The following is a 19,167-nucleotide window of genomic DNA, read 5'->3' on the forward strand; positions in this document are numbered from 1 at the left end:
AAGAGGGGAGGCGTGGGGTTTTAAAGGTTGCAAGGAATGTTTCTCTTTGTAGGGATGGGTTGGGAGGGAGCTGCTGTGGCCTTGGGTGCTTCCGCACCAGCCTGTGTGTGGCCTTGGGAGGCTGCTTACAGGGAGGATAAGGGAATTTGCAGGTGGGCAACGTTGGCTGTTTGTCTCCATGGTGGATAGTGGATTCTGGAGCCAGGAAGCCAGGGAGTAAGCAGGGAATGAGTGCTTTGGTTTTAACTCATATATGCTGGGTTTAATGTAGGGGAACTGATATCAGGGCTGGCATCATACTGAGTTCCATTGTAAAATGTATTTATTAATGTGGGTTGCCTCAAAAAGCTTGAAACCAGGGGCCGCCCGGTGGTGCAGCAGTTAAGTGCACACATTCTGCTTCCGGGGCCCGGGGTTCGCCAGTTTGGATCCCGGGTGCGGACATGGCACTGCTTGGCAAGCCATGCTGTGGTAGGCGTCCCACATATAAAGTAGAGGAAGATGGGCATGGATGTTAGCTCAGGGCCAGTCTTCCTCAGCAAAAAGAGGAGGATTGGCAGTGGTTAGCTCAGGGCTAATCTTCCTCAAAAAAAAAAAAAGTTTGAAAGCACTGCCTTAACCTGGGAATATTAGGAATCCAGATTAAGGAGCACAGTTGTAAAGGACAAATTCATTCAAGAAATGTTCCAATTGTCTTAAAACCCTTTAAGCTCAGACACAGGGGTTTTGAAGATTCCTTTATTCCAGAATGGGGAGAATTTGTTTGGCTTAAGAAATGACTCCAATTACCTAAAATACTTGGGATTAAGGCTGTGAATTCACACAGAAACGACTGCAATCGATACGGGAACGTGGTTGGGAGAAACTGGCTCGCTTCTGAAGTCAAGTAAGTCCACTGATTGGGTTCAGTTCTTACCCTTTTAAGCAGCTGGAGCTTCTGCCACCAGTCAGTTTCTCTCTGCAGGTTCTGCTTGTTCAGGACTGCTCTGTCTTGTGGCTCCTGCATGCTCCCTTCTCTTGGTGGGTCCTTCCACTATGTTCTGTTTCCTTGGGAACTAAGAATTCCGTCTCTTCTGTTTAAATTCCAGAGACAAAACGTGATTGGTTCAGCTAATTACCGTCATCCCTGAGTGAGGAGCATGCTGAACCTGTAGATTGGCCAGTAAGCCTCGAATGGCCTGACCCTCCTGTGTTGCTAGGTGTGGCAGTTAATGGCAGTTACTTGCAGCTTGAACTGTTCGCTATTGCGGGATTATTGTTAACTTTCTGAGAGCATTTCCAAGTCCAATGACATCTGATTTCTAGTCCTAACATTTTTTTAATTCCTGAAGGTAATATACAAAATTTCTTTTTTTTTATACCATTGCATTAGACTAAAAGAGAAGCATGAAAGCCACTGCTATGCTTGTTTTTACTAAAAGGACATTTGTGAAATTCTTTTCCCTTCTTACATGTGAAATGGTAACCCTAAATGAAAGTAGCCATGAAGGCGTGTAGTTGTTGTTGTAGTTGTTTTGCTTCTTAAATATTTGGTGAAGGAAGACTGGAAAAGAACTGGATTCATCTTAATCTTGGCATAAGCCGAATTAGACTCAGCTGTTCTCTCTCACATAGGGTATTATACAAAACCAAACAATGCAGATTTGGGGAAACATGTCAAGGTCATTTCATTGGCTGGTCTTGTGGATGGCAGAGCAGCTTCCTTGACAGGGCCTTGATAGGCCTGAACTCAGCATCCTAGCAGGAGGCCATCCTGGGGAAGGCAAGTCCCCAGCTTACACTGGGGTGAAAAAAGATCCTCTTCTCTCTGAAGCCAGGGACCCGCCCGGCCCAAACCCTGAGACAGAGAGTTGCATGGAGTGCTCCCAGAAGAGGGAAGTGCAGTAAGCCAGCCCGGAGTCCACGGAGGTAGGCCACATGTCAGGGGGGAAGTTGGCTCAGCAAAGAGCTCTGAGGCTATGTCTAGGCCTACGCAGTGGTTGTAAATTGTTCTTAACTGTTAGGGGTTGAATATGTCCCCCAAAAAGATATGTTGAAGTCCTAACCCTCTCAGAAATCTTATTTGCAAGTAAGGCTGTTGCGGATATAATTAGTTAAGGTCATGCTGGAGTAAGGTGGGCCCTTAATCCAGTATGACTGGTGTCCTCGTAAGAAGAGAAGAGACACAGATGCACGCACACAGAGGGAAGACAGCCATGTGAAGATAGAGGCAGAGATTGGAGTGATGCTGCCACAAGCCAAGGAGCCCCTGGGGCTCCCAGAAGCTGAATTAGGCAAGGAAGGATCCTCCCCTAGAGACTTCAGAGGGAGCATGGCCCTGCTGACACCTTAATTTTGGACTTCTGGCCTCCAGAACTGTGAGACAGTACGTTTATGTTGTTTTAAGCCATCTACTGTGTGGTACTTTGTTATAGCAGTCCTGGAAAACCAATCCATCAGCTATCCTCAAATCATCAATAGAGTTTCATTAAAAGTTTGAATCTAGGGGGCCGGCCCCGTGGCCAAGTGGTTAAGTTTGCGTGCTCCGCTTCGGCGGCCCAGGGTTTCACCAGTTTGGATCCTGGGTGCGGACATGGCACTGCTCATGGGGCCATGCTGAGGCGGTGTCCCACACAGCACACCCAGAAGGTCCCACAACTAAAATACGTAACTATGTCCTGGGGGTCTTTGGGGAGAAGCAGAAGAAGGAAAAAAGATTGGTAACGGGTGGTAGCTCAGGTGCCAATCTTTGAAAAACAAAAAATTAAATTACAAAAAAAGGTTTGAATCTAGTTTCTGCTGGGCTATGGATGAAATTGGCCTTCTCCCCAATTCTCCAAGACAGAGTACCCCTAGTAGGAGCTTTCCCCAGCAGAGGGCTGCAGTGCCCAGCAAAGAAAGTCTCCTGAGGGTCCTTGGTGGTCGCCTGGCAAGAGGGCTAGAGCAGAACACCCGTTCCTACCTTCTCCGGAGCCTGTGCACAGTGCCTGGGAGGTGCTCAGGGAGAGCCAGCAGGCCATTTCCTTGCAATAAAACAGGTGATGGCTTCTGCCAGTAAGGCTTGCATTACATGTGCTCTTCAAATGGGCCTTAGATGTGCAATTTAGGCACGGTGTTCATAAACCAAGGGAAGTTCTAATTACCCTTAGAGGGACAATTCCCTATTGGTTCCTCCTCCTGTGTGAAGAGTTCTCAGCGTCGGATTTTATCTAGCATGTTGGCATCCAGGGAGTGTCTTCCATTGGTGTGCAGGAAAGAAAATAGAACTTCTGTTTTATCATTTTTATTTTAAAAATAAAATAATTGAGCTTTGCAAGTATGTAATACATGGATTGACCATGGCACCCTCATGGCCTGTGTGACGGATGGTGGTATGTCCTGACTGGTACAAGAGGTGTCCTGGTGGGACTTCCTCAACAGGGAGGAGTTGGCTGTGTTGCCCTCAATGGTTAGCATTCAGATATTATAATATGTTGCTTTTCACATGAGTTGTTCTGAGGAATTACAGAATATATTATTCAAGTCCTGCTAAACTAAATTAAATCGCACAAAATGGTTGCGAGTGTCAAAAGATTTCCATCAAAGAAACCATGAATTAACAATGAGAATAAAACACAGTATACGCTAAGACAAATGGCAGAGTCTCTGCCTCTTCCTTGTATGAGTTCTCTCCCAGCCACATTAAAGGGAAACATGGTAATCTAATCATACCTGACAAGAAAATGACCAGAAAGTTTTACAAAAAAGCAAAAATTGCCAAGAGGAGCATTTAAAATACGGATTCACATCCACTCTCATTAATGATGACTAAGTATAATTACCCCTTGAGATCTGCTGATGACATGGGCAGCATCCCTTAACAAATAGTGAGATGTTTAAAAACTAAGCATCCCAAATACGAAGGCAGACTTTCAAATTTTTCTGCAACATTTTTTGGTTTGGAAAATTTCAAGCATGTATAAAAGTAGAGAGATTAGAACAATGAGCCCCAGGCCCATCACCTGCTTCAGTATATTTCTCAAGACAGGGACAATCCTGTTTCGTCTGTGAACTACCCACTTCCCCACCCACCCATGGATTATTTTGAAGCAAATCCTGGACATCATACCATTTCATACGTAAGTATTTCAATATTTTCTCGGAAAGATGACTTTTCAAAAATATAACATGCCATTTTTACACTGAAAACAAACACAACCCATTGAGGAATCCTTAGTACCACCAAATATCTGGACAATTCAAATATCTCTTAATGCTTCCTAATTTTCCTTAACAATTTGTTTTTTCAAATCTGAATCCAAATAAAATCCATATAATGCAGTTGGTTGCTATTATGTCTTGTCTTTTTTAAAAATAAAGTTTATTTTTTAGAACAGTTTTAGATGTACAGAAAAATGGTGGAGATAGCGTAGAGAGTTCCCATGTGCCCTGCGCCCAGTTGTCCTCATTGTAACATCTACATTAGTGCGGTACGTTTGTTAGAATTAATTAACCAACACTGACGCATTATTGTTAACTAAAGTCCATGCGTTATTCAGATTTCCTCAGTTTTCCCCTAATGTCCTTTTTGCATTTCAGGACCCATCCACGATCCCACGTTACATTTAGTTGCCATGTCTCCTTGGTGAGACCTTTTCTTAGATATTTCTCGTTTTTGGTGACCTTGACAGTTTTGAGGAGTGCTGGTCAGGTGTTTGGTAGACTGTTCCTCAACTGGGATTTGTCTGATGTTTTTCTCAGGATTAGACTGGGATTATGGGTTTTGGGGAGGAAGAACACAGAGGTAAAGCGCCATTCTCATCACGTCACATAAGGGTGCACACTGTCAGCATGACATCACTGTTGATGTTGACCTTGACCACCCGGCTGAGGGTATGTTTCTCAGGCTTCTCCACTGGAAAGTGACTCTTTTTCTCTCCTTTCCACCCTGTCCTCTTTGGAAGGAAGTCCCTGTGTGCAGCCCTCACAGACTGGGAGTCAGGCTGGATTCTGGTTTCCTTTAGCCTGAAGAATTTCCTTTCTTGTAGTCTCCTGGCAACAAATTCAGCTTTATTTATCTGAAAGTCGCCTTTATTTCATTTCCTTAACTTTGTATTTTGAAATAATTATAGATTAAGGGGCAGTTTCAAAAGCAGCACAGAGAGGGCTTGTGTACCATTCTCCAGAGGATAACATCTTACGTAAATATACTGCAATATCAAAACCGAGAAGTTGACATTCGTACAATCCACAGAACTCATTGACATTTCACCAGTTTTACATGCACTTGTTTGTGTGTGTGTGTGTGTGTGTGTGTAGTTCTATTCAATTTTATTGCATGTGTAGATTTGTGTAACCAAAACCACAATCAAAATACAGAGCTATCCCATCACCACAAAGATATTCCTCATACTATCCTTTTATTTCTATTTTTTGTGCTGGATAGAGAATTTTAGGTAGACAGCGGGGTGTGTGTGTGTGTGTGTGTGTGTGTGTTAATTCTTTAAAGATGTTCCATTTCCTTTTGGCCGCTATTTTTTTCTGATGAGAAATCAGCTATTATCTTGCGATTTCCTTTATGTAATGTGTTTTCTCCCCATCTGTATGCTTTTAAGATTTTCTCTTTATTTTGGGTGTTCAGAGTTTGACTATGTGTTCATGTGTAGTTTTCTTTGCTTTTATGCAGTTTAAAGTTTACTGAGCTTTGGGGCTGGCCTGGTGGTGCAGTGGTTAAGTGCCCACGTTCTGCTTCGGTGGCCTGGGGTTCGCCGGTTCGGATCCTGGGTGCTGACATGGCACCGCTTGGCACACCATGCTGTGGTAGGCATCCCACGTATAAAGTAGAGGAAGATGGGCACAATGTTAGCTCAGGGCCAGTCTTCCTCAGCAAAAACAGGAGGATTGGCAGTGGTTAGCTCAGGACTAATCTTCCTCAAAAAAAAAAAAGTTTACTGAGCTTCTTAGATTTGTGAGTTACTGTTTTTGATCCAATTTGGAGAACTTCCCAGCCAATATTTCTTCATGTATTTTTTCTGCCCCATGCTCTCTTTCCTCTCATTCTGGAACTCCAATTTCACACGTTTTAGGCAGTTTGATAGCTTTCTCCCAGTCTCTGAACCTCTGCTTATTCTTTTCCTTATTTTTCCCCTTTCTAGTTTAGTGGGGTTTTAAAAAATTTGGATAACATTTTTCAGTTCTAGAATTTCCATCTGGTTCTCTTTTATCGTTTCTGTCTCCTGAAATTCTCCCATCTCTACCCCACATGCTCATATTTTCTGTAGGTTTTTAAATATACTTATCATAGTTATTTAAAAGTCTTTGCTAATTGTAGCGTCTGGGTGATTTACAGGTCTGCTTTTATTGAATGACTTTTCTCTTGATTACAGGGCATAGTCTTTGTTTTTTTCACGTCTAGTAATTTATAGTGGACATTATGGATGATATGTTGTAAAAATTCTGGATTCTGTATGTTCTTCTGAAAACTGCTGAGCTTTGTTTTGAGTTAATATTTGTTTGTGCTGAAAGGTCTGGATCGAAGTTCTCTTTTTTTCGCACATGAATATCCACCATTTGTTGAAAAGACTCTCCTTTCTCCACCACATCGCCTTTGCATCGTTGTCAAAATTCAGTTGCTCATGTATGTGTGGGTCTGTTTCTGGACACTCTTCTGTTCTGTTGGTGTGTTTGTCTGTTCTTATGTCAACTCTATACAGTCTTGACTTCTGTGGCTTTATAATAAATCTTGAAATCAGGTGGTTTTATCTCTCCAACTTTGTTCTTCTTTCCCAAAGTGGTTGTGGCTAATCTAAGTCCTTTGCATTTTCATATGAATTTTAGAATCCATTTGTCACTATCTACAAAAATGCCCGCTGGGATTTTTTTTTTTCCCAAGGAAGATTAGCCCTGGGCTAACATCTGCCAATGCTCCTCTTTTTTCTAAGGAAGACTGGCCCTGAGCTAACATCCGTGCCCATCTTCCTCTACTTTATATGTGGGATGCCTACCACAGCATGGCTTTGCCAAGCGGTGTCATGTCCACACCTGGGATCCAAACTGGTGAACCCTGGACCACTGAAGCAGAACGTGTGCACTTAACCGCTGCGCCACAGGGCCAGCAGCCCCCTGCTGGGATTTTTGATGGACGTCGTTTTGAATCTATAAAGCAATTTTAGGAGGAATTATATTTTAGCAATGTTGAGTCTTCTGACCCATGAGCAAGGCATATTACTCCATTTATTCAAGTCTTCATTAATTTCTCAGCAATATTTTAGTACTTTTCAGTGTACAGGCTATGCATATCTTTTATCAGTTTACTCTAAGTATTTTATATTTTGATGCTATTATACATGGGATTAAAAATTTTTCAATTTTTGTTTGCTTGTTGCTAGTATATAGAAATACAATTGATTTTTGATTATTGATCTCCTATCCTAAAACTTTGCTAAATTCTCTTATTAGTTTTAGTAGATTTTTTATAGAGTCCATTGGTTTTTCTACATAGATATTTATGTAGTTTTTACTTCTTACTTTTCATTTTGGATACTTTTCATATTATTTTCTTGCCTTATTGCACTATGATGCTGCATAGAAGTGGCGAGAACAGACATCCTTGTCTTGTCCTTGATCTTCGGCGGTTAAGCAGTCCAAATTTCACCATTAAATGTGGTGTTTATTTGACTGATGACAAGATACAGTTGGTTCAGACTCTGAGATTTTTGCAAGGGATATGTGTATCTTAAATCATTCGGAAAAGAGAAACATTGACCAGTATGCCAGTTTCATTCTAGAAATGGCCTATCACCAAGGCAAGGACTTCAGTTTCAAATGAGTACCCCTAGGTTTGAATTCCTGCTCTGCTTCCTAAAATCTGCACAGCCTTGGACAAGCTACCCCACCTTCCTGTGTCTCACAAGCCCACCAAGCGGGCCAGGTGAGCTGGCACGGCGGGTACTCAGCCTATGTCCCCCACGCCTGCTGCGAGGGCCGAGGGCCGGCTGAGCTAACACAGCGCGGAGCCTCAGCCCGTTGTCGCGTCCGCTTGCCTCCCCTCTTTTCTCTTCTGGGCTTGGATTAAATGCTCGATTCTGTCCACTCTGTAGGACACTGAATATGAAGTTTCCTCTTAACCTTGTTTTCGAATTATTCTGTGATATTTACTTTTCCCTGAATTCTTTCATAATAGTAGTTCATTTCCTGTTACTTGTTCTTTTTTTTTTTTTTTTTTTTTTTTTTTTTAAAGATTTTATTTTTTCCTTTTTCTCCCCAAGGCCCCCCGGTACATAGTTGTGTATTCTTCGTTGTGGGTTCTTCTAGTTGTGGCATGTGGGACGCTGCCTCAACGTGGTCTGATGAGCAGTGCCATGTCCGCGCCCAGGATTCGAACTGACGAAACACTGGGCCGCCTGCAGCGGAGCGCGCGAACTTAACCACTCGGCCACGGGGCCAGCCCCTGTTACTTGTTCTTTAATGTGGTTTTTGTTAAAGATTTTATTTCCAAGGAAAGGGCAACTTTCCTTTGATTTTGATGGAAGAAAGATTAGCTACATAAATCTTTTGAAATTAAAGCAAGTCAACCAAAACAGAAACATCAAAGGAGTATCAATGCTTCTCTGAACTAAAAGGGTTCCCAGCCCAGAACCTCTAAAGTGGGGAGGGCTCTTACTGCTTGACCTCGAAGGAGGTAGCCCAGAAGAAAAGAAAACCAACTGCAGTAGTTGAGAGGCGAGGGCAGAGCAGCCAGCTGGGGAGGAACCAGTGAGGAGTGTTCGAGGCAGCTCTTGGCTGGAGGAAGAAAGTGGTCTGACCTGAGCATGCCCTACAGAGGTCTCCCTGGGCTGGGCAGAGCCAGGCTTGGTTTGTAAGTCTCCTTTGTCAGTTGGATGCCAGCATGACCAAGGTCAGGGTCAAACAGAAAACTTACAAAACAGGTTGGATGTTAAAAAATATAGTGACGTGCCCTGATAAACTCTAAGAAAGAAGCCAGCTTGAGTTTATTGTGTATAAGAAAATTTGGCTATTAATTTCTTTCCACAAGGATTACAGTTTTTAAGATTAATGCAAGCATAAAATTAGCCAACCATCAATAGTTGAAGAAAATTTGTCATTCAGTATGCCATATACTAAATAGTGAAAATATTCTAACAGGAAAATTTTGGGAATAAACTTTACACCCTGGTTGAACAATGGACTGCCTTATAGAATTTAGTTAGCAATATATAAATTCTAAACGGAAATATCCCGTCCTGGTTTGGAATATAGCTTTATCTCAGTGTTTGCTGAGATGCAGAAGCTCGTTAGCAACCTGCCAGCTAATATTAGATAAAGGTCATTACATTAGAACTGTCTGTGTGGATGGTTTTATTTCCAACTCTACTGAGCAGATCAGGCAAGGTGCTCGCTGGTTAACTATATAGCTGTTTTCCGGGGTGCTCTTGGAAGACTTTTCACGCTGATAGGACCCTTCTAGAGATTTCTTCCTCATAGGTTGGCATGTTCTGTGCCACATGACTGCAAGTCTGGCCCACCGCTGGCTGGACCAGGATGAGTTGACTGTGGCCTGCTCAAACCTCTGCTCCAAAGGGTGATCTAGATGGTGTGGAGATTGGCTCCGTCAATCCTATCCTCTTGGAGTTTGAATGTGAGATGCGGAAAGTCAGCAGTTGGAGGCAGGGTAGAAGCTGAAAGACGCACAGGGAGACAGGACCCATGAGCGGCAGAAGATACAAAGCAGAGAGGGGCGCAACAGGATAGAAATAGTGGGTGCTGCTGCTCCTCTTGGGGTGACCGAGAACCCAAGTGGAGAAACAGCACTCCACCAGGTTCCCGCGGGGCCAGCCGTGCAGGCTTGCCATCTCTCTTTCCCTCACCTCTCAGTGTAACCTGTCATGAAGGTAACTGGCCCATAGCTTTTTCTCAGGAGCCAGGACACCAGGCAAGGCCTTTGCTTATGTAACCGACTGGTTCTCAGCAGTGGCTCCCGGTGTCGTTGAAGGAGCTTGGTGCAGTGTTGGCCTTGGCCGTTGTCGGTATTTAGCCAGAACACATACAAAGGGAGAGGCAGATAGGCCAACCAGTAATACAGCCAAAAAAAATATTAAAGGGTAGGATAACTAAATTCTGTGAATTTGGAGGATATGTCTTAGAATTTATGATAATTCGTTACTTTTCAAATTTTGGATTGTATAGGTAGATTTCCATTAAACGAGAATTGTCGATTATGACAATTATCAACATTTTGTAATTTTAGTTTTGCAGTTTTTTTCACTCATGAGCCCCCTTCCCCATTTAAGTAACGGTGCTGCATACAGGGTGAAGAGCTAGCAGAGGCAGTCCAGATTACTCGCTGCTCCCGGCTGGGTCCAAACAAGCACAGGCTCACTGCAGATCGGGTTTCATCTGAAGGCACCTGTCTTAGTCTGCTGGGGCTGCTGTAACAAAGTGCCATAGACTGGGTGCTTATAAACACCTGAAACTTATGTCTCACGGTCCTGGAGGCTGGAAGTCTGAGATCAGGGTGCCAGCAGGGTTGGGTGAGGGCTTCTTCCAGGTTGCAGATTTCTTATTGTATTCTCACATGGTGGAAGAAATAAAAAATCTCTTGGAATTGCATTATTCAGAGGTAACTGCTATTAGTACTTTGGTATAATGTGCTCTGGACTTTTTTCTTTTTTTGCTGGGGAAGATTCACTGTGAGTTAAGATGTGTTGCCAGTCTTCCTATTTTTTTTTTTTTCCACAAAGCCCCAGTACATAGTTGTATATTTTTTGTTGTGAGTTCTTCTGCTTCTTCTATGTGAGCTGCTGCCACAGCATGGCTACTGACAGATGAGTGGTGTGGTTCCACACCTGGGAACCTAAGCCCAGCTGCCGAACAGAGTGTGCTGAATTTTAACCATTATGCCATTAGGGCTGGCTCTAGACTTTTTTCTAATCATATATCTATATATTTATAGACTACAAACATGAAGTCATACTATTCATACCATTTTATGCCATTTTTCTTTGGCAAATATGCATCTGTCTACAGCATAGTTTTGACTGTCTACCTAGTGTGCCACTGTATCACTGTATCATGATGTGTGATAATAGCAATTGGTGGAGCTTTTGCTTGCTTCCGACTGCCTTATATGCACTATCTCAACGAATCCTCATGCCAACTCTACGAGGATAAGTATGATTTGGTATCCCCATTTAATAAACAGAAAACTGAGGTTTACGGCTGTCGACCTGCTCTAGGTTGCACGTCCGTCCAGTGGAGACGGGAATGCGGGGTGTCCGACCCCAGCACCCCCACTTTCAGCAACTGTGCTCGTGTGCTTCCTATTGTTGGGCGCTCTGGTGGCCTCCAGAGATCCACACGCCAATCCTAGTTTGGTATAAATGTAATTTTTTATTTAACCAGATGAACATGTATTTCACAGAACAAGTTTTTAAAGTAAAGGCCACAAAATTTTATGCCTTTCCCATTGATATTTAATAAACTCAAATTACAATTTATGCTAATTCCATTCTTGGTGATATTGCTGTGTTAATTCCCTCCACTTCCCCTCTGTGGTCAAACCTCCCCAGACTCAGGACACTATGTGGTCCCAAGGCTGCTCTGTTTCACAGATGCCTTTGGCTGAGTTCCTCAGCTGCTGACAGGGTCTCTTCCCTCCCAGGCTTAGCCAAGAGAGGAAGAGCTGCCTAGGAGACAAGAAGGACACAGTGCCTCTCCTCTCCTGCCCACTTTAGGACCTCTGACCCACCCCACCCCAGCCCCTACATACTTTTCCCCATGCCAGAAAGTCAGAAATTAAAGAACATGCCTACATACATTGTGTAAGATCTGCTCTGCCCCTATTCTCCCTACTAGGAGAGCAGTCATTTCCCACGTGTGGAAGAGCACAGCACCTTCCTCAAAAGGCTGTTTCTAGCAACTGCTAGCTGGGTGTAACTTGAACCCAATACAATACTTCTTCTGGAAGCAGAGTGAGTTCATAAATGGGTAAAGGGCTGACTACCAACATTAATAGATTGTGATGATAAATGAGGTTGGCAGCTATTTTCCAATTTGGTTAAGATTATCTCTGAGAAATGCTCAATTTAATCCAGATTTCCTAGGATGATGCTCTGATGGCGTTCTCATTTAGGCTTCTAAATGTGTGATGTCAGTTGGTAGAAACCTAGGAAATGTACTTAGAAGGGGGACAAATTGATTCTAGTCTTCTGCAGGATCAGTATACACTTAAAAAGTTTGAGGTCAGAGCCAGCACTGTAGCCTGGTGGTTAAGTTTGGTGTGCTCCACTTCCACAGCCTGGGGTCCGGTTCCTGGGCACAGACCTAAACCACTCATAGGTGGCCATGCTGTGGTGGTGACCCACATACGGAATAGAGGAAGATTGGCATAGATGTTAGCTCAGGGAAAATCTTCATGTAAAAAGAGGAAGATTGGCAACAGGTGTTAGCTCAGGGCGAATCTTTCTCAGGGAGAAAAACATAAAAGTTCGAGGTCTTTAAATAGGAGCACAAGGAACCCTAGGAAGATGTAAATGCTTTCGAAGAGACACAAGAACAGATATTTAAAGAGAATCAACTTCCAGATTTTCAACTTAAATATGTACTATTTCCTAGATGGATCTCCCTGGGAATATACCTGAGTTCATGGTGGCTCCTTGCCCACTTTACAAAAGAAATGTAGACCCTTCACCAGTGCTGGATCTCACCAGGTTGCTTTGTTCCAGGTGCACAAAACCCTGAGGCACCAAATAAAGGGGGAAACTCCTTTAGTGATTAATGGAAACATCACAAACCCTTCGTGCTTCCTATATTCTTCCTTTTTATACATGTTTATATCAAGGTTGAAGCCTGGTGTTAGAAGTGAAGTATTTTATCCCGAGCTGAGATATTCAGAAATAGGATAGAGAGGGCTGATGAGAATGACAGTTTTCATTTATTTCCCTCTTCCATCCCTGGGCTGTTGTCAATATATATAATTTTTGAGGGAGAGTTTCATAAGAGCAAAGCAAAGAAGCATTGATAAGAAACAATGTGTATAAAAAACAGCTTTGAAAAAAACCAAACTTATCAGAACACAATTCTTTTCAACTGCTCTCAATACTCATCTCTCAGCTATATCAGTAACGAGAAGGAAAGGAACTTTAAGTGGCCAAAGCAGCATGATAGTTAAGCTGATTCTATTAAATATAGCTGAAAAAATTTCTTAAACCACCAAAATTTTTAACATACACTGGATAAAACCCAAGGATAAAACTTTCATATTTTTTTCACAGCTTGTGTGCATTGTTCAAAAATGATAGTTAAAACCAATTTTATCAAATCGTCATGAAATATTTATATCTATTTTAATCAGTCATTTTTATTTCATCTTTTAAAATGTTTAAAATTTCCTACCTCCAAAGACCAAAAAAGAGAAGTATATGCCAGCTGCTGGACCAGTTAGTGTTGGCATTATGTAGTCATACTTTTTTCTCTTTCACTGAATATATAGGAAAATTTGGATCATGATATCTAACAAAATAAAGTTATTTATTTTTTAATATATGATTCTTATTATTTTCAAATAAACGAAAGATGGAAATAGATGGTTTAAAATAAGACTCAAGATTCTGGAATGCTAAATTTTTGTGTTTATGCCAGACTGGAGCATCAGTGGAAATTTCAGAAGCTTTTTGACACTGTATTTCTTGTTTTTAAGTGTTTGTTTGCTTTTTGTCTTTTATGGCATCATGTCAGGAAGCACACAACGTCTGGTTGTCTTGTAACAGGCAGTAGAAACCCCGTCAATAAGATGTTCTTGCCAAAAAGTTAAAGCTGAGTCTGATCAAGCCCCAGGTGTGACCACAGGGATAGAGGAACACGCTCAATGACGCCCTGCGGAAACATCAGCAATCCAGAACGTGGGAAGATCTATAGGACACGTGTCGCGATTTCTTCAGCAAATAAGTGACATGGAAAAGGGAGGGGGGAGGTAGAGAACTCTTATGGATTAAAAGAGACCTGAGAGAGAAATCAACCAAATCCAACATGTAGATCTTGTGTAGGTTCTGATCTGAACACAGCAAATGTGTTACACCAGGGATGTCTGAAAATGGACAGTATTACGTGATATTAAGAGATTTTTGTTAATTTTGTTCAGTTGGGATAATGGCATGATAGTTAAATTTTTTAAAGAGCCCCTATCTCTTTGAGATAGTGATGAAATATGCAAAAATTCCAAACAGTAGAAGGGGACAAATGGAATAAGAAATGGAGTAGAAGGAGAAAAAAAAAAAGGAGAGGAAAAGTCGTGCAAATAGAAAACACAAAATAAACACAAAATACAAATATAGTAGTAGCTATAACAAATGGACCTAAATATTCTAAAGACAAAAATGGAGAGAATGGATTTTTAAAAAAATCAGATGGATTTTTTATCCATGATTATGGATTTAATCATCATCCATAGGATGATTACAAGAGACACATCTAAAACATACAGAAAAATTGCAAGTAAAAATTGGAAAAGAATATACCAAATACTGACCAAAAGAAAATTTGTGAAGCTGTATTGATATAAAACAAAATAGGTTTTACTTATTTATTTATTTTTAATTTTTATTTTTTGCTTGAGGAAGATTGTTCCTGAGCTAACATTTGTGCCAATCTTCCTCTGTTTTATATGTGGGATGCTGCCATAGCTTGGCTTAATGAGCAGTGTGTAGGTCCATGCCCAGGATCCCCACCTGTGAACCCTGGGCCACTGAAGGAGAGCACATGAACTTAACCACTACACCACCGGGCTGGCCCCACAAAATAGGTTTTAAAGCAAAACCATTACTATGGATAGACAGTCTTTAAAAAATTATGAAAGGTTTAATTCACCAGGAACATATCACAATTCTAAACTTTTATGCAACCAACAACATTCTATTCATGCAAAATATATTCAGCAAAACTTGATAGAACTACAAAGCAGAAATAGAAATCATGCAGGACACTTTAATACCTTTCAATAACTGATAGGTGAAATAGTTTTTAAAAGTAAGGACAGGAAAGATTTGAACAGCAGAATTAACAAACTTCTTTAATGCCAACCTATGGGACATTGCTCTCAACAAATGAAAAGAAATACATATTCTTTTCAAGCATGTATAAGCCATTTATGAAAAGTGACCATGTAGTGGGTCATAAAGCAAGTCTGAACAAATTTCTAAGAATTCTCATATCGACCACATTCTCTGACCATAATGCAATTAAGTTGAAATCAATAACAAAAACAGAGAGAACCCCCGTGCATTTGGGAAACAGGAAATATACTTCTACATAATTCATGAGTCAAAAAGAAATCAGAAAACAAATTAGAAAAAATTTAAACTGAATGATAATAAAAATCCTACAAATAAACACTGCAAATCGAAGCTTATAGGATACCATCAAAAGGATATTTTTAACCTTAAATGCTTATATTAGAACAACAGTAAAAGGCTGAACATTAATGAGCTTAGGATAACAACAGGATAAATTCAAGGAAAGCAGAAGGAAGGAAAAGTAAAGAGCTGAAATTAAAGAGACAGAAAACAAAAAATTCAATATTATCAACAAAGTAAAATGTTGGTTTTGGAAAGGACCAATAAAATTGACAAGTGTCTAGCTGGGCAGTAGGTCTAGAAAAGTCATTGGTCCAGATTGAAGCAGGAGGATAGCAAGGCCCAGGACGGATGTCTCCAAGAAGGAAACAGATGGGTTACCTCGTGTTTTTGAACTTGGCGTGAGGAGATGAGCATTTCTTGTGGAGAGTTTGAAGATGAATTAATGGTAGATGACGAAAAACTAGGCAAATGAAGTGACGGCTGGGGCCAGCCAAGGACGTGTGTGGGGTCATCCAGGGATGGGACTGTTTCAGGAGGAGAGGGGCACAGGGTCTGTGGTGTCTGGGCATGGACATTGGTATCCAGGCTGGACGAGGAGCGCAGGGAAGTGGGAGGGCAGACCAGGAGGGACTGTGGCGCTGTGGGCTGGCCGCCTCCTGTGGGCTCACAGGGACCCGAGCAAGGGGCTGGGAGAAGTGATGGAGGAGGAGGAGGAGGGCCCCCGTGGCCCGGATCACTGTGTTCTTTCACTCAGTGACCCCCACTTGAAAATGAGGGAGGACTGGCTGCTGATGGAGCTCCTGGAGGGGAGGCCGTTTGCGTCACTTCTCTTCCCTGCACGCTGGCTCCTCCTCTAGCTTACGCTATCCTTTCAGTTTCACAAACAGAGGTGGGCAGCGGTCTTTCTCCAAGGCAATTTGCAAATAATAGAAGAAGTATACACTGTTCTCTTTTAAAAACTGTTTATACTTCTTAAACAAACCTATTAAAAAAAAACATTTGGGTCAACTAATTTATAGCATAAAAAATAGAACTTTCAGGTGCATAGGTATAATGAACAAACTGACATTATTCATCACCAACTGTTGTGTTAAGATGTCTGAAATCTTTAATATGGTTACTTCTGAGTGACAACTTTCCTGTCAATTGCTAATAATAGTAGCCTGCCCTATTTCTGATGAATGCATTTCAAGGTACCAGAAAATAAATCTCTGTCGCCATTTGAAAACAATCTCAAGTGTTTTTTTTAATCTTAGTATGTCTTTCCTATCACTTATTTTAATTTTAATATGTCTAAGTTAAGATAAAGTTACTTAAAAGGAAATAGACTATTTACTTTTGTAAAAATTTTTTTGTAAAGCTTTAAAAACTTTTTGTTATGGAACATTTCAAACATGTACTCAGTACCTAGCTTTTTCATGCTAATCAAACTGTTTTTTGGGAGTTTCTGAAAATTGTTCCAGCTAGCAAAAAGAGAAAAGGGGCAAAGAAAGAAGGTACCCAGGAATTCTCAAAATATCATGGGATGGCTGCTTCTGGATTATAGGAGGGTCAGGAATGAGCTCCTCGAGTCCTCTGCTCCTTCCATGGAGTTGTCAGGCGCTGTCTCTACCCTCACACCTTTCTGGTCTTTCCTATTCCTGACGCCAGTCTCATTTTTCTCTCTGAGCAGGTGTTGGTGTCCTTTTCTGCATTCTCCTCACGAGGGAAGGGAGCTCCCTTCACACAGGGTCTGTTGTATTGTTCTGTGCTCTCGATCATAACATGAAGGCCCCTCTCTCCTCTGACCTCGGGCGCGCTCTGGGGGTCCACGGGCATCCACATCCTTTCTCTGATAAGGAAGTGCCCTTTGTGAGAGCGAGGGAGCAACGCCCTCACCCCCAGAAGCCTTGCCTCTGCGTCTCCTTCCAGGAGCCCTGTGTCTGTCCTTGAATGTCAAGGCTGAAGGCGGAGAAGACGGCTGCCTCTGAATTTGTAGATGATGCTCCATATTCTGTGGCGTCCGTTGAACTTTATCCAGCAAACCGGCAAGTTAGAGGGAAACGCTTCGTGCGACTGGAGCATTTCACCAGCCCCACGGTCCTAGGAGGTGTACTGACCTTTACCAACCACTCATCAAACATCGGAGACATTCATGAGGCACCTACCAGGTGCCAGAGACCTGCCAGGGTGAGAGTATGGAGATGAGTAGGATGTTGTTACCTTCCTCCAGGGACCCAGGTGGCCACCGTGTCAACGATGACAAGGCCTGATGCTGACATTTGTATAGTCCTTTAGAGGTATGGAGTGCCCTTCCATCTAACGGTGTGTGTATACACATATGCTTATCCCTCTCAAGAGCCTTACAGAGGGGAAAACCCAGGCTAAGAAAGGTGAGTGGCTTTACAGCTGTTTCCTGGTAGCACAGGGCAGTGCCGAGAAGCTGATCTTCTGCCTGGAGATGCTGGGTGGTTGCCCGGGCCGCGCTCTGCTGTGCAGGAAGGAGGCAGGAGGGACCAAGGACGTGAAGCACAGAGGAGGCAGGCATCTGTCTGTGGGGTGGGGGAGTCACGGGGGCCTCACGGCGGCACTCATATCTGACTTGGGCCTTGAGAGAGGAGGCGGGGACCAGCTCAGGTTGCTGGGCAGGTGTGGAGGGGCGGTGCTTTCAGGAAGGTGGGAGGGGCTCAGGGGCTGAGGACACGGCCTGGGACGCCCCTTGGGGCAGCTGTGAAGGGCCTCATCCCCCACCATGGATGTCAGGCTTGGCCCTGTAGGCAGGGGGGCCATTGATGGTTTCTGAGCAGCGAAAGATGACTAGATTTTTGGTTTAAACATGCAATTTAACGACTCTGATGAATGTAAGTTGGAAGGGTCACCTTTTGGGGCTTATCAGTCTGAATCCATTGGAAAGCTTTGTCAGAAATGCTGCCATTTTATGATGTCTTTTCAAGGAGCGGGGAGCAGAGAAAGGATTAAAAAGCTCACGGAAGCTTCAGACGTTTCCAGTGTCTCTGCTCTGTGTATGAAGACAGTGGGTCCCACATTGGTGGAGGTGCCTGGTGGGCGGGAAAGCCCTGGCCCTGGAACTCAGGGGCTGGGGCTGCTGAGAGAGGTCAAGGTTCAGCTGAGTGCAACCTCTCCCCTCCCCAGGTCGGGCAGGGGAAGGCCCTGCAGCCAGCAGGCAGCTGGCCCCACAGCCAGGGCGGCCTTGTCTCCCAGGAAGCATATTGGAAGGGTTGCCAAAGCAAGGACGGCCTCGGGCGCACATGCTGAAAGGTGGGAGAGATGCTCGCCCTCCTCAGATCTTCGCGGGCCGGGAAGGCCTCGGCCTCATGGGCAGTAATTTGAGGTTCCTACTTGGTCTTTGTAGCTGAGGCCATGTCCTGAGCAGCACAGGGCTCGGCTTTGGGCCTTTTCTCCCTCACAGGCCGTGGAGGCACACTCTACAGGAGGAACAACGGCAGGGAAGGCGCCTGTTCCTAAGACCTGCGAGGAGCACAGCGGGGGTGGAGTTGCGCCCCTGGGGGCGGCTAGGAAGCATTCTCCCTTAAGGGCCCACCAGGACCAGGGGCGTGCTGGAGGGAGCACGGTGCCCTGTGGCCGTGTTTACCTCAGTCTCTCAGATTCACCGTGGTGCTGACCACTCTCCTGTCCACTGAGGGCCCGGGAGCCGCAAGAGAGGACGAGATGTTGAGTTGCTGACATCGAGTAGGAGCAGCCATGAGGCCAATTCTCCATCTCCAACACACCAGAAGCCGGTGCCCCTTAGGGCTCTGGTCTCAAACGGAATTTGCCACGCAGGCCATCCAGGGAGGCAACGCACACTGAAGTCAGAGTGGTTCCTGCGGGTGTTTGGATGCTGACATGTGAGCTCTGG

Source organism: Equus przewalskii, chromosome 4, assembly GCF_037783145.1.
Source record: "Equus przewalskii isolate Varuska chromosome 4, EquPr2, whole genome shotgun sequence".
In the NCBI taxonomy this organism is placed as follows: domain Eukaryota; kingdom Metazoa; phylum Chordata; class Mammalia; order Perissodactyla; family Equidae; genus Equus; species Equus przewalskii.